Source organism: Globicephala melas, chromosome 19, assembly GCF_963455315.2.
Source record: "Globicephala melas chromosome 19, mGloMel1.2, whole genome shotgun sequence".
In the NCBI taxonomy this organism is placed as follows: domain Eukaryota; kingdom Metazoa; phylum Chordata; class Mammalia; order Artiodactyla; family Delphinidae; genus Globicephala; species Globicephala melas.
The window spans coordinates 31,627,365-31,639,458 of record NC_083332.1 but is presented as its reverse complement, the minus strand read 5'-3'; positions in this window follow the sequence as shown (position 1 = coordinate 31,639,458).

The window sequence follows — 12,094 nt, the reverse complement described above, 5'->3', positions numbered from 1 at the left end:
TACACAAATACTGGATCATTATGTTGTACACCTGAAAGTAATATAAAGTTATATGTCAATTATACCTCAATAAAAAATAATAACAGCAAACAGTTATATCACTCTTACTGTGTCCAGGCATTGTTCTAAATGCTTTACATATAGGACTCGTTTAATCCTTTCAACCACTCCATCTTCTTTTTGCAGATTAAAACACAGAGGAGTTAAGTAATTTACCCCAGTTCTTTCAGCTCTCAAAGACAGAGCTGGAACATGTACTAGGCAGTTTGCCTCCAGAGGGTGAGACTTGGGGAACTCATTTGGGAGTTGTGGGGATCCTCTTGGACCCCCCCAGAGTTGGTATAGAGATTATTTTAAAGTGAAAACATTTGAGCACAGAAGATGCAGAAACAAATCTTTTACAAATTTCCCTTAGCTGCCTGAAATTACAAAATACAGCTGCCTTTAAACCTCCTCTGAGGGAGTTTCCTGCGAATTTAGCTGCCAAGAAGACAGAGTGTCCATTTCATTAGCATCAAAAAGCCCAATAGAACCTTCCATACTCTCCCATTGAAGCCCTAAAAATCCCCCTTTTGTTAAATTGGTATGTATACACCTTTCCTTGGGGCTATTCCAAGAGTTTTCCATTACTGGGAGCTCCCACAGGCTTGTGTGGAAATAAATCCTGTCTTTTCTCTTGTTAATCTTCTTTTCTCAGTTAAATTATCAGGCCCCCAACGGGAGCTAGAAGAGGAAGTTTTCTTCCCAACACTTTTGGCAATAAGGATGGGATGGTTGGGATTCCCCACTCTCTGGAGACTCCAACTAAGATCCCAGGACCTCTGACAGTGCCAGCAAAGGTAAACTATTTTACCAGTCAGAATCTTGGATCTCTGCCAGGGTCCGGACGAGCAAGGACAGGAAGAGTCTTTCAATTTGATTGAAATTGAAAAAAAAAGATTTTCCAAATTTTAGATTTACAGAAGAAAACTTTTGTTTAAAACCAGTTCTTTGGATACTGGGACTCTTGTATTAGGTAGCTATTGTGTCTGTCTCTTGCGCTACTGTTTTGTGTTGTGATGTCTAGAAGTGTTTGTTTCCTGAGAACTTGGCTTTGGAAATTGAAAAGAGCATTCTCCCCGGCTTTCCACCTGCTGAGGGGTGTGATCTGCTGCCAACCACTAGGTGGCAGGCCCTGAGAATCTGTAGTCAGCTGGGCAGAAATGTGGGTAGCCTGGGTACCCCATGTGCAGCTGGTGTAGTACTTACCATTACCAGCTCTCAGGGGATTCATCTAAGTCTAAATTCTAAAGGGCCTCATCCCATAAGGACGCTTGTCTCTTTCTCCACTGCCTTTGTTCATCGCCTATGGCAATGGAGAGCCTTACTTCCTTCCTCTTGGCTACCTTTGAGTATGAGGGTTGTGTCTTCTGTTCCCTCTTTGAGGATGAGTTTTGCCCCCATAGTTAAGCCATAAAAATGCTTATGGTTTGAGTCACAGTTGACATGAGTATACTTTCTGAAGCCGGATTATAATCTAGCATCTTTGTTTGGAAGATATCTCTTGGGCTAGAAATTCTCCTTCCGGTTTTGGTTTTGAGGCCTCTCTCTTCTCCCTACTTGATTCTGTTCCTCTCATGGGAACTTTTCAGTAGATTGAACTCCTTTCTTCTTAAACCCTCACTGACTATATGCTCTGCAACCATGGCACTAACTCTGTCTGCTTCCTTTCTTGTTGGCTCGACTTTTCTAAGGATAATTTAGAACTTCAGTGGTGCCTTTGAGAAAAGTTAAATCTTCCAAGCTGGATTTTCTAAGATTTTTTGCTTTCTGTTTCAGCCCTTCAACTCCCTATAGTCACTGGAAATTTAGGTTACCCCCTGGCCCTCCTCAGGGGCTCTCAAGGGACTCAGGGACCCTCAAAAGCAAGCACATGAGGCTGAAAAAGAAGAAATAGACTAATTGTAAACAAAATTTAGTCCACAGCCTCCATAAGATTATACATCCGGAAAAAAGGAAAAATCTTAAAAGTCTCCTCCACAAATACTGGATAAAGCTTTAGCCCTCATACTGAGCAGGCAACAACTTGTTCCATCTGTCAGAAACACAATTCAGATAAAAATACAAAAGTGGGACAAAGACGAGAACGAACTTTTATATATAAACTAGTGAATTTTGTATTATTGTATGTCTTAGTTTGGGCTGCCATAACAAGATATCATAGACTAGGAGGCTTAAACAGCAAATACTTATTTCTCACAGTGCTGGAGGCTGGACACCCAAGATCAGGGTGCCAGCATTTTAGGGTTGTGGTGAGAGCCAGTTTTCTGGCTTGCAGGCTACTCTCTGTATTTTCACATGGTAAAGAAAGAAGAAAAAGAAAGAAAGAAAGATAGGAAGGAAGGGAGGAAGGAAGGAAGGGAGGGAGGGGAAATAGGAGGGGAAATAAAGACAGGGAATTCCCTGGCGGTCCAGTGGTTAGGGCTTGGCACTTTTGTGGCCTAGGGCCCTGGGTTCAATCCCTGGTCGGAGAACTAGAATGGGGGAGAGAGAGATCTGAGCATGAAAGAGCACCCTCTTGTGTTTCTTCTTATAAGGACACTAATCCCATTCATGAGGGCTCCATCCTCATGCCTTAATTACCTCCCAGAGGCCCTCATCTCCAAATATCATCACGTTGGGAATTAGAGTTTCAACATGTGAATTTTGGGGGACATAAACAGTCCTGTATTTATGGCTGATTCATGGCTAAAAATGCAAATGAAACGTATCTCTATTTGCAGCTGCCACTGTGTATATGAATGTATGTTATGTGTCTGATATTCTCCTACCTCTGGATGGTATTACCAAATTAACAAAGGAGATTTATTTTAATTGACTTAGAGAAAATAAGCACTTATATAAATTAAATATCACTCAAACTCTCAGAAATGTGGGAACTAACCCAAATGATCTTCAAATTCACATCATTTGGGTAAATCTTTGTTAAATAAGACTAGTCTAATATTACTGGTTTAATAAAAACCTTCTTTGCCTACAATCATACATTTTTATTCTACTTGGATTTTCTAGTCGAAGCTACTATTATATTTACTAGATGTTTAAGATTATAAAACTTATAGATTTGATTCTAATCAAATTAAGTCATTACTCTGGCCAACTTTATTTCAACAATGATTATGTTTTATGATAAACCTGTCAAAATAGTCTCCAAAATCTTTTTTGCTTACTTGCAACCTTAAAGCTTTACTAAGTTAAATGATAGATATTCATTAAATATCTAGATCACTTCCAAATAAGATAAAATACTGAAATATTAAGTACTGAACATAAGTTTATATACTTTTGACTTCTTATTTTTACATAAAGACTACAGATACTTGGACCTGTTAATAAACATGTTCTTTTGCCACACTGGGAAATTGTGCTATGAGGAAGCATATGTCTCTTGAAATTGTGAGATGGTATATTCATAATTTTTCTTATCAACTACAGAATGCTGGTATATCACAGACAGTTCACAATTGTCTCTTTCCTAGTTTTCTCTGGAAAATAACGATTACCAAGGGTTGAAAATTATAATCAATATATGTAAGTGGAACCAATGGAAATAGTAAGAGCAGAGGAAAAAACTCTCTGCCAAATGTGCCACGAAAGTAGGATGTTTTTGATAAGAAAAAGTATACAATGTATTAAGGATATGTTTTTGTTAAGAAAAGAGAGAGTAATTTTGTCCTGAGTTAGTTGATTCAAGGTTGTTTAAAGGTTGTTCCAGAATGAGAAAGAGGAAGATGTAGGACAAGAACTAGATGGGTCTAGAAAGTTGTAAAGGGTCTGTGATAAAGAAAGAGAGAGAGAGAGAGCGAGAGAGGGAGAGAGAGAGGGAGAGAGAGAGACTATTTTATCTCATATGGTCAAGCTGGATAAGATTAAATTGATTTATTATAAGATTTTTAAATGAGCTTTAATATCAGTAGTGTACTAATGCAAAACTAGAGTGTGATTTTTCTCTCTCAAAAAGACAAAATGTGTTGGATTGTTGGTCTGTTTTTAATAAGAGATTGTAAAAGGTTTTCTCTACCTTTTGAATAATCCACCTAGGAAACAAGGATTTTGAATCTTATTACAATAATTTCCTGTGTTGTCTTTATCATGCCCTCAGTTATTTAAAAGAAATGATTCTGGGCTTCCCTGGTGGCACAGTGGTTGGGAATCCGCCTGCCAACGTAGAGGACACTGGTTTGGACCCTGGTCCAGGAAGATCCCACATGTCGTGGAGTGGCTGAGCCCATGCACCACAGCTGCTGAGCCTGCACTCTGGAGCCCGCGAGCCACAACTGCTGAGCCTGCGTGCCGTGACTACTGAGGCCCACATGCCTAGAGCCCGTGCTCCACAACAAGAGGGGCCACTGCAATGAGAGGCCCGCACACCACAGTGGGGAGTGGTCCCTGCTTGTTCCAACTAGAGGAAGCCTGTGTGCAGCAACGAAGACCCAACACAGCCAGAAATAAATAAATAAATAAATTTATTAACAAAAAAAAAAACAAAAAAAAGAGAAACAGTTCTTCTCACTTTTTATAAGAGCTGAGTTTTTTTTTTACAACCTTTTTACCTCCTATATTTACTTTTGAAATCTTTCATTGTTATTTCGGTTCAATTGACAATTAAGTATTGTCGCACAGTCATCTGTGCTCCTGGGTTTAAACCCTTTGACATTTTTGACAACTTTCCAAAATCAAATTCTACATGAAGTCTTCCTGACCTCGAACTGACCTTGAGATTTTGCAGAAGGCTCCTAGAACATCTCAAAGGGTTTGTTTTCTCACTTTGTAAAAAGAGAGATGTTAAACTAATTAGCCTTATTTGATGTGTTAAATTGCATGAAAAGCGTTGTCAAATGAGAAGTGATACTTAACCTTCCCTAGGCTATATTTGTATGGCTAAATATTGTTAATGTAACTACTTTTGAAATTGTATGAAACTCCTGGAAATTTTTCAGTGCCCTCAATGTCCATGATATATACTGGTATAATGTTAACAGTCATAATTCCAGTTATTGCTTAAAGTGTTGTATGTCACTGAAACAATCAGATTTCTTTTGTGAAATTGTGTTATTTTTATAGTAAGCTTTCATCAATTTTTTTTTTTTTTTTCGGTATGCAGGCCTCTCACTGTTGTGGCCTCTCCCGTTGCGGAGCACAGGCTCCGGACACGCAGGCTCAACGGCCATGGCTCACGGGCCTAGCCGCTCCGCAGCATGTGGGATCTTCCCGGACCGGGGCACGAACCCGTGTCCCCTGCATCGGCAGGCGGACTCTCAACCACTGCGCCACCAGGGAAGCCCCATCAAATTTTTAACCATGGTCATTTTAAGCCTTTTATTATTCATGAATAGTTATTGCTTTACTCTAATGCTTACCTGAAAGCTCTTACAAACAGCTACAAGCCAGAATGCTTCATATTCAACAAAAGGGACTGTCTCAGGCCCATAGAAAGGACTATGGCATGTACTCTGGGGTATAGGCTTCTGATGGTATTAATAACTTCGAGATGACACCACTGGATTGGGTAAAGAACTCTAGTTGAAACTGCTACTAGATCAAGTAGAACAAGAATTAATTACATGGGACACATGAAGAGTGATTATAATTTTTATGATTAAAAATTTAAAATAATTTTTATATTTATTTTAATTTTATTATATTTTATGAAATAAATAAATTTTATATATTTACTTAAATTAAATTTGTTTTAAATAAATATTTTGTTATATTTATTTTTTATATTTATATTTATTGTAAAATTGTATAATTTTAATAAAATTTTTAAAATTTATGATTAAATTTTTATAATTTTGGGGGAACATTGCTGGTTCTTTAATGTTATATCTTCTGGATATAAGGAACCCCTTTCTTTTTTCTCTTAGGGTATCTATAACTTACAACAATTTAGTATATTAAATGTTTTTAAACAAAATTGAAACATTTATCTTTTTCCCCCTTCTTGCTCCTTCCAGAATTCAGATACCCTATTGAATACTCTTATTTTCATGGTAATATCATTCTTTGCATAAGTTAAATAAGAACCTGTCTTCCTTTTAACAGTATATAGCTGGAAAAATTGGTTATATAACCAAGGTTTTGACTGGAATGCCATATTTGAGAATGATGTACATAGAATCAAATATTACCAGACAGTTTTAAGGAAATAAAGTTGACTTTATAGAGCCATTGCTTACAAAGCTCTCTTGGAAGAACTGGCCTATTCTCTGAATTACAGGATTCCCAGCCTGACAGGTGAGTAAGGAAAGTCACTTTCTGGAAGATGCAGGAAACTTAGGATATTCTGGGGACCTTGAGGAGAGAGGATTTCATCTAAATCTATCGACAGTGTAGATAGTTGATGGCAAGTTCTTGGCTTGCTTCCTAGTCTCAGGTACACTTTTAAAAGTCCAATCTGAGATTCTTTATGAGAAGAAGTTCCAGCAAAGAGAACTTTAAAAGACCTATGTAGTCAGTTACCATTCTTGCTGCACTTATGTAAATAAGCAGGCCAAATCCAATGAAACCAGACTTATTTTGCAATCAAGAATAATCTTACTTTGATTATCTTTAATGAAAATAGGTGATTGTAGGGAGAAATTACATGTTTCAATGGAAAACTATAACCCACCCTTGAGGGTTTTCAGATTCTAGTCTTGTTCCTTGTCTCTGAGCTATTTTTCATCTTTTTGTAAACTGGATCTTGCTGTCTTGTTTGTTTTGTCAGTAATTAACACTTCCAATTTTTCTCCCACCCTCCTGACTTGACATCACTGAGAACAAAAACTGTCCTTTTCCAGAAACACTGAAAGTGGAAGTTGGCTTGATAGAACTTCAAAGGATCTATCACAACAGGGCAGGCCACCCAGAGTTTACTGGAACACCAGACTGTGTACGAGCTGTTAGCGGAACCACTGACCGAAACTGCCCTCCCTGGCCAGGCATGATAGTAACCACTTGCATGAGTTATCTTACAGCAGGAGGTCCTGGTAAGGAACATGGAAGTGACAAGCTACCACCAACCTGAAGAATTTGGGAAAGGTCAAAATGAGAGTCCCTATGTCCTACCAACCTCCCAGAATCCTCTCTGGGATCTATCTTGGCTGAGTGATGCGTACACCAGCAGGAAGGACCCTGAGTAAGAATGATTGGCCAGAGAAAACCCGGAAACTAACCCCATTCCCATAAAACCTGAGACTGAGAGCTACGTGGCAGAGCAGTCCTCCTGGGTTCCCTTACCCTGCTGCTCTCTGCCTGGGCGCCCCTTCCCAATAAAGTCTCTTGCTTTGTCAGCATGTGTGTCTCCTCCCACAATTCATTTCTGAGTGTTAGATAGGAGCCCACTCTCAGGCCCTGGAAGTGGTCCTCCTTCCTGCAACAACATTACCACTGACCATCCTCACTAAAGATGCTTCAAACCCAACATCTAGAAGTCGAAACTGAGCTGAAACCTGTGGGGCCCTCTGGGGTACAAAACTCTGTGTCCCCTGTTTCTTGTTTGCAGAAAAAGGCTTTAGTCTCCTAGGTCTTCCTTGAGTTCCAAAGAGCAGATTCAAGTGGTTAACTAATTAGGGAAGTGAGAGAATGAAGAAATAAAGGAAAAGCAGTCAAGAAACCGTAGTTCAGCAATAAAACAGTCCTAGTTTTCTACTCAAGGGATATACATAACAATCTGACACGTATCTGAGTTGTTGTGCAGAAACTAAAACCACCACCCAGGTGGAGGATGGTGACTACATGCAGACCTCAAGCACTAGACTCCCGACTGGTTGGAACCAGAAGTTTGATAATTGAGATTCTTGAAACTTTACCCTGAGACCTCACCACCAACCAATCAGAAGAAAGTCAGGCACCCTGTAGCTCTCACCACAAGTGTTGTTTTTAACAACTCTTACCTGAAAGCCATTGGGGATTTCAGGTCTTTTGAACATGGTCTGCCTGTTCCTCTTGCTTGACCCTGTGATAAACCTTTCTCTGCTCCGAACTCCGAGGCTTCAGTTTGTTTGGCCTCACTGTGCGTTGGGAAGACAAACTTGTGCTCGACGACAGAATCTCAACTGGTTGCCTTCTGGACTCAGAAACTGCATTTATAGTCTGCTTCAACCATTAATCTTTTTTTTTTTTTTTTTTTTTTTGCAGTACGTGGGCCTCTCACTGTTGTGGCCTCTCCCATTGCGGAGCACAGGCTCCAGACGTGCAGTCTCAGTGGCCATGGCTTACGGGCCCAGCCGCTCCGTGGCATGTGGGATCTTCCTGGACCAGGGCATGAACCCGTGTCCCCTGCATCGGCAGGCGGACTCTCAACCACTGCGCCACCAGGGAAGCCCCAATCTTTTTATTTATTTTTTTTATTCCTCTTTCTAATCCATAGTCTTCACTCCCTTTGGAGATCTTTTACCTCACAACTTCTAACCTGACTCTCCACAGCAATCAGCCTAGTTTCTTTTCTTGTGTGTAAAACTTCTAGTGTAGTTTCAGAGGGAAATGTGGAGACCCTTTTGGACCCCCAGAATTAGTATAAGCACTGTTTTACAGTGAAAACTTTAAAACATTTAAAGTGAGCACAGTCGATACAGAAGAAATCTGAATTTTCTTTATCTGCCCAAAGCAGAGCCTCCTGAAAATATAGGAGCTATTGACCCACCTCCTAGGGAGTTTCCTGAAAATTCACTTGCTGACAAGACAGACTGCCCATTACCTTTAGAATCAAGAAGCAATAGAAACTTCCATACTCTCCCAACTGAAGCCCTAACAAACCCCTCTTCTGTTAAATTGAATTGATACATATTTACACTTCCCTTTGAGCTATTCCTTGAGTTTTCCATTACTGCAAATTCCTGTGTGCATGTTTGAAAATAAGCCTTGTCTTTTCTTCTGTTAATCTATATTTCTTTGTTTTTTCTGTTAAATTTTCAGGCCCCCAACCACTGGATCCAAGTTGAAAGAGGAAATGTTTTCCTCCCAGTGTTACAGAGTCCAAGCTCGCTCTGCTCGCCGCACGACAGGCCAATGAATCGGAGACGAGGTGTTGAGGCAAAGAAGACGACTTTATTCGGAAAGCCGGCAGACGGAGAAGATGGCAGACTCATGTCTCCAAGAAACCATCTTAACGGGGTTTGGATGCCAGTTTCTTTTATAGCGCAGAGAGGCGGAGGAGATGGGGAAGTAAAGTAAAAAGGCCATAAGTTTTGCAAATATCCCCCGGAATGGCCAGCCTCGGGGAGGGGATGTGTTAATTTCTTCTCTCCTGCAGCCAGCCACAGGTGGGCGGGGTCAGATTGTCTCCCTGCGAGCTGATTGGAGGCACTTTAGTTTAACATTCAGGCAGAAGGGAAGGGTTCCCTGAGGCAGGCCGTTATGTACTGTTATAATGACAACAAAAGCAACGAAAAGCAAAGGTTGAAGTCAAAGAAACTGATCCAGCATGGAGTCCGATTTAGCTCTTCCCTGTTACACCGGTAGAGTCACAGGAACACACTCTGAGTTAAGGCTCCGGCGGGGATGAGTTCCCTATACCCGCTTCCTCCACACCACACACACCCTGAGGGGAGGAGATGCCTGTGGCAGGAGAGTACCATCAAGGAAAGAACTCCGGAAAGCCCAATATTTCAAGGGCAGGTTGGGTAGAAAAAGCCACAGAAGAGCCAGAAAATAATGAAGGGTTATATTGATGGGAGATAATGACCAATGGTTCCAAGTGTGGAGCACCTAGCAAGGGCCAAGCAGTGTGCTCAAAGACTTTACAAACATTACCTAATTTGCTCCACAAGGCCGGTCAGATTTACACATTATGGATGAGACAACACATTTATGAAGGCTGGGTGAATTGCCCGAATTCACATAGCTAGTGAGGTCAAGATGAGAATTTGAACTCTTACAGGCTTTAATCATGGTAGTTAGTTGAATAGTATCCCTTGCCGTTCATGTCCAGAACTGCAGAATGTAATCTTATTTGGAAATAGGGTTTGAAGAAGTGGCCAAATTAAGATGGAGTTGGGGAATTCCCTGGTGGTCCAGTGGTTAAGAATCTGCCTTCCAATGCAGGGGACACAGGTTTGATATCTGGTCGGGGAACTAAGATCCCACATGCTGCGGGGCCACTAAGCCCGCACGCCGCAACTACTGAGCCTGTGTGCTCCGGAGCCCGTGCACCACAACTAGAGAGAAGCCCACGTGCCACAATGAAAGATCCAAACTAAGACCTGACGCAGCCAAAAAAAAAAAAAAAAAAAAAGTGCAATCCTCTTAAATCCTACAGCCTGAGATGCCTAGTTTTAGTGACATTCAAAAAACCATAATCTATGAACTAAAATTAATTGAAAAGGAATTTCAATCGTTACTGCCTCTCTTCAAGAACATTAAGAAAGATCCATTTCAAAACCCACGGCAATACTTATTAAAATTCCTTTCCCTCTCCTACTCAATTCTGCTATACCCAAAACTGCCCTTGAGGCGCCTGTCAAATCCTTTCAAAAACTCTTCCCCAACTTCCAGCTCCTGTGGCTTTTCTGTTTCTCTTCTTCCTTGTTCTTTATTATGTAGATTAATTTTGCCTTGCTATTTTATTTTGTTTAAAGTTTCTTTTCTGCTTGGCCCATTACCTTGTAATTCACCATAAGGAAAAAGAGCCCAGGAATTAAGCAAGTAAGACTCTCCCTTCTTCCCTCCTCTTTTGCAGCATCACCTTCATGACAATATTACAAAACCTCTGGGACCGGTAGGCAAAGAAAGAATTCTCCAATGTGGGAATATTGGGAGTGCTCACACTTTGATAAACTTATTCCTGTTACACAATTATATAATTCCGCTTTGTCCCAAGGTTTCTTTTTTTTTGAAATTACTAAGCATCAAATGCCTTTGTATATAATTATCCCAAAGTGCATCTGAACACACATCACACACACACTCTCAATCTCTTTCTTCCTCTCCCTCTCTCTCTGGTCCCCCAGTGATAAAAAAAATTTCCTTTCTTTGTGCCACTATGGAAACTAGGGAAGCTTCCAAGAGAATATGAATTAGACAAAATACTTAGAAGACCTATTTCAAGTCCTGGTTTACACAATGACTATAGTCCACTTCTAAAAACATAATTATAATTTGGTTATCTTTCTGACAGCAGATGGAAGACAAACAGCTGTCTTCAAATATTTGAACTGTAACTTTATGGAAATACAGTAGGCTTAATCTATATCATCCCTGAGGTGGAAACCAGAAATAATGAGTGGAAGTTACATAAAGGCATATTTCAACTCAATATAAATAACTTTCTAAATATTTAAAGATATTCAGTAATGAAAAGTGTTATTTTGAGAAATGGTGCATTTTGGGGATGTGTAAAAAGGAACTGGACAATTCTTTGACGATTGTAGGGGATTGTTCAAGCACGGGGTAGGACTTGGACTAGATTGGAAGCAGCATACTGCAGTGGTTAAGAGCCGGCATTCAAAGCATCGTTTGACCACTGACCAGTTATGTGGTCTTGGAGAAATTATTTATCCATTCTAATCCTCAGTCTTTTCATCTGTTAAATGTTACATAATATTGTAATATGTATATGTTATATATACACATATAATAGAAGATATAACATGTATATTATACATATGTAGATATATACATGCAATATAATATCAAGTTGTTTGAAATGAGATGATGATTAAATGAGATGATGGAAAGTATATGGCACAGAGTAGATAATAAATAATCGTGGCTATTATTATAGCCATTATGTCATTTATATATTTATGCATATAGGTGTATATTTATCAGAATATATTCCCAGGTATATTAACAGGTATTATGAGAATAAAAGTTCGGTTCAGTCAGTTTGGAAATATATTTCTCACAGAGTTTAAACAGGTTCCTTTGCTGTAGGATTTTTCAGATCCTTTAATGTCTTGATGTACATCATGAAGTTCTAAAATGGCAATAACACATGAAAGATTTTTTTCCGGCTTCTTGGATTATGGTATCATTTTTGTTTCTGGTCTTCAAAGATAGTGTTGCATGGAATTCACCTTGGGAAAGGCTAGTTTGATGGATTATAATTTCCCTTCCTCCTTAAGTCTCTGTG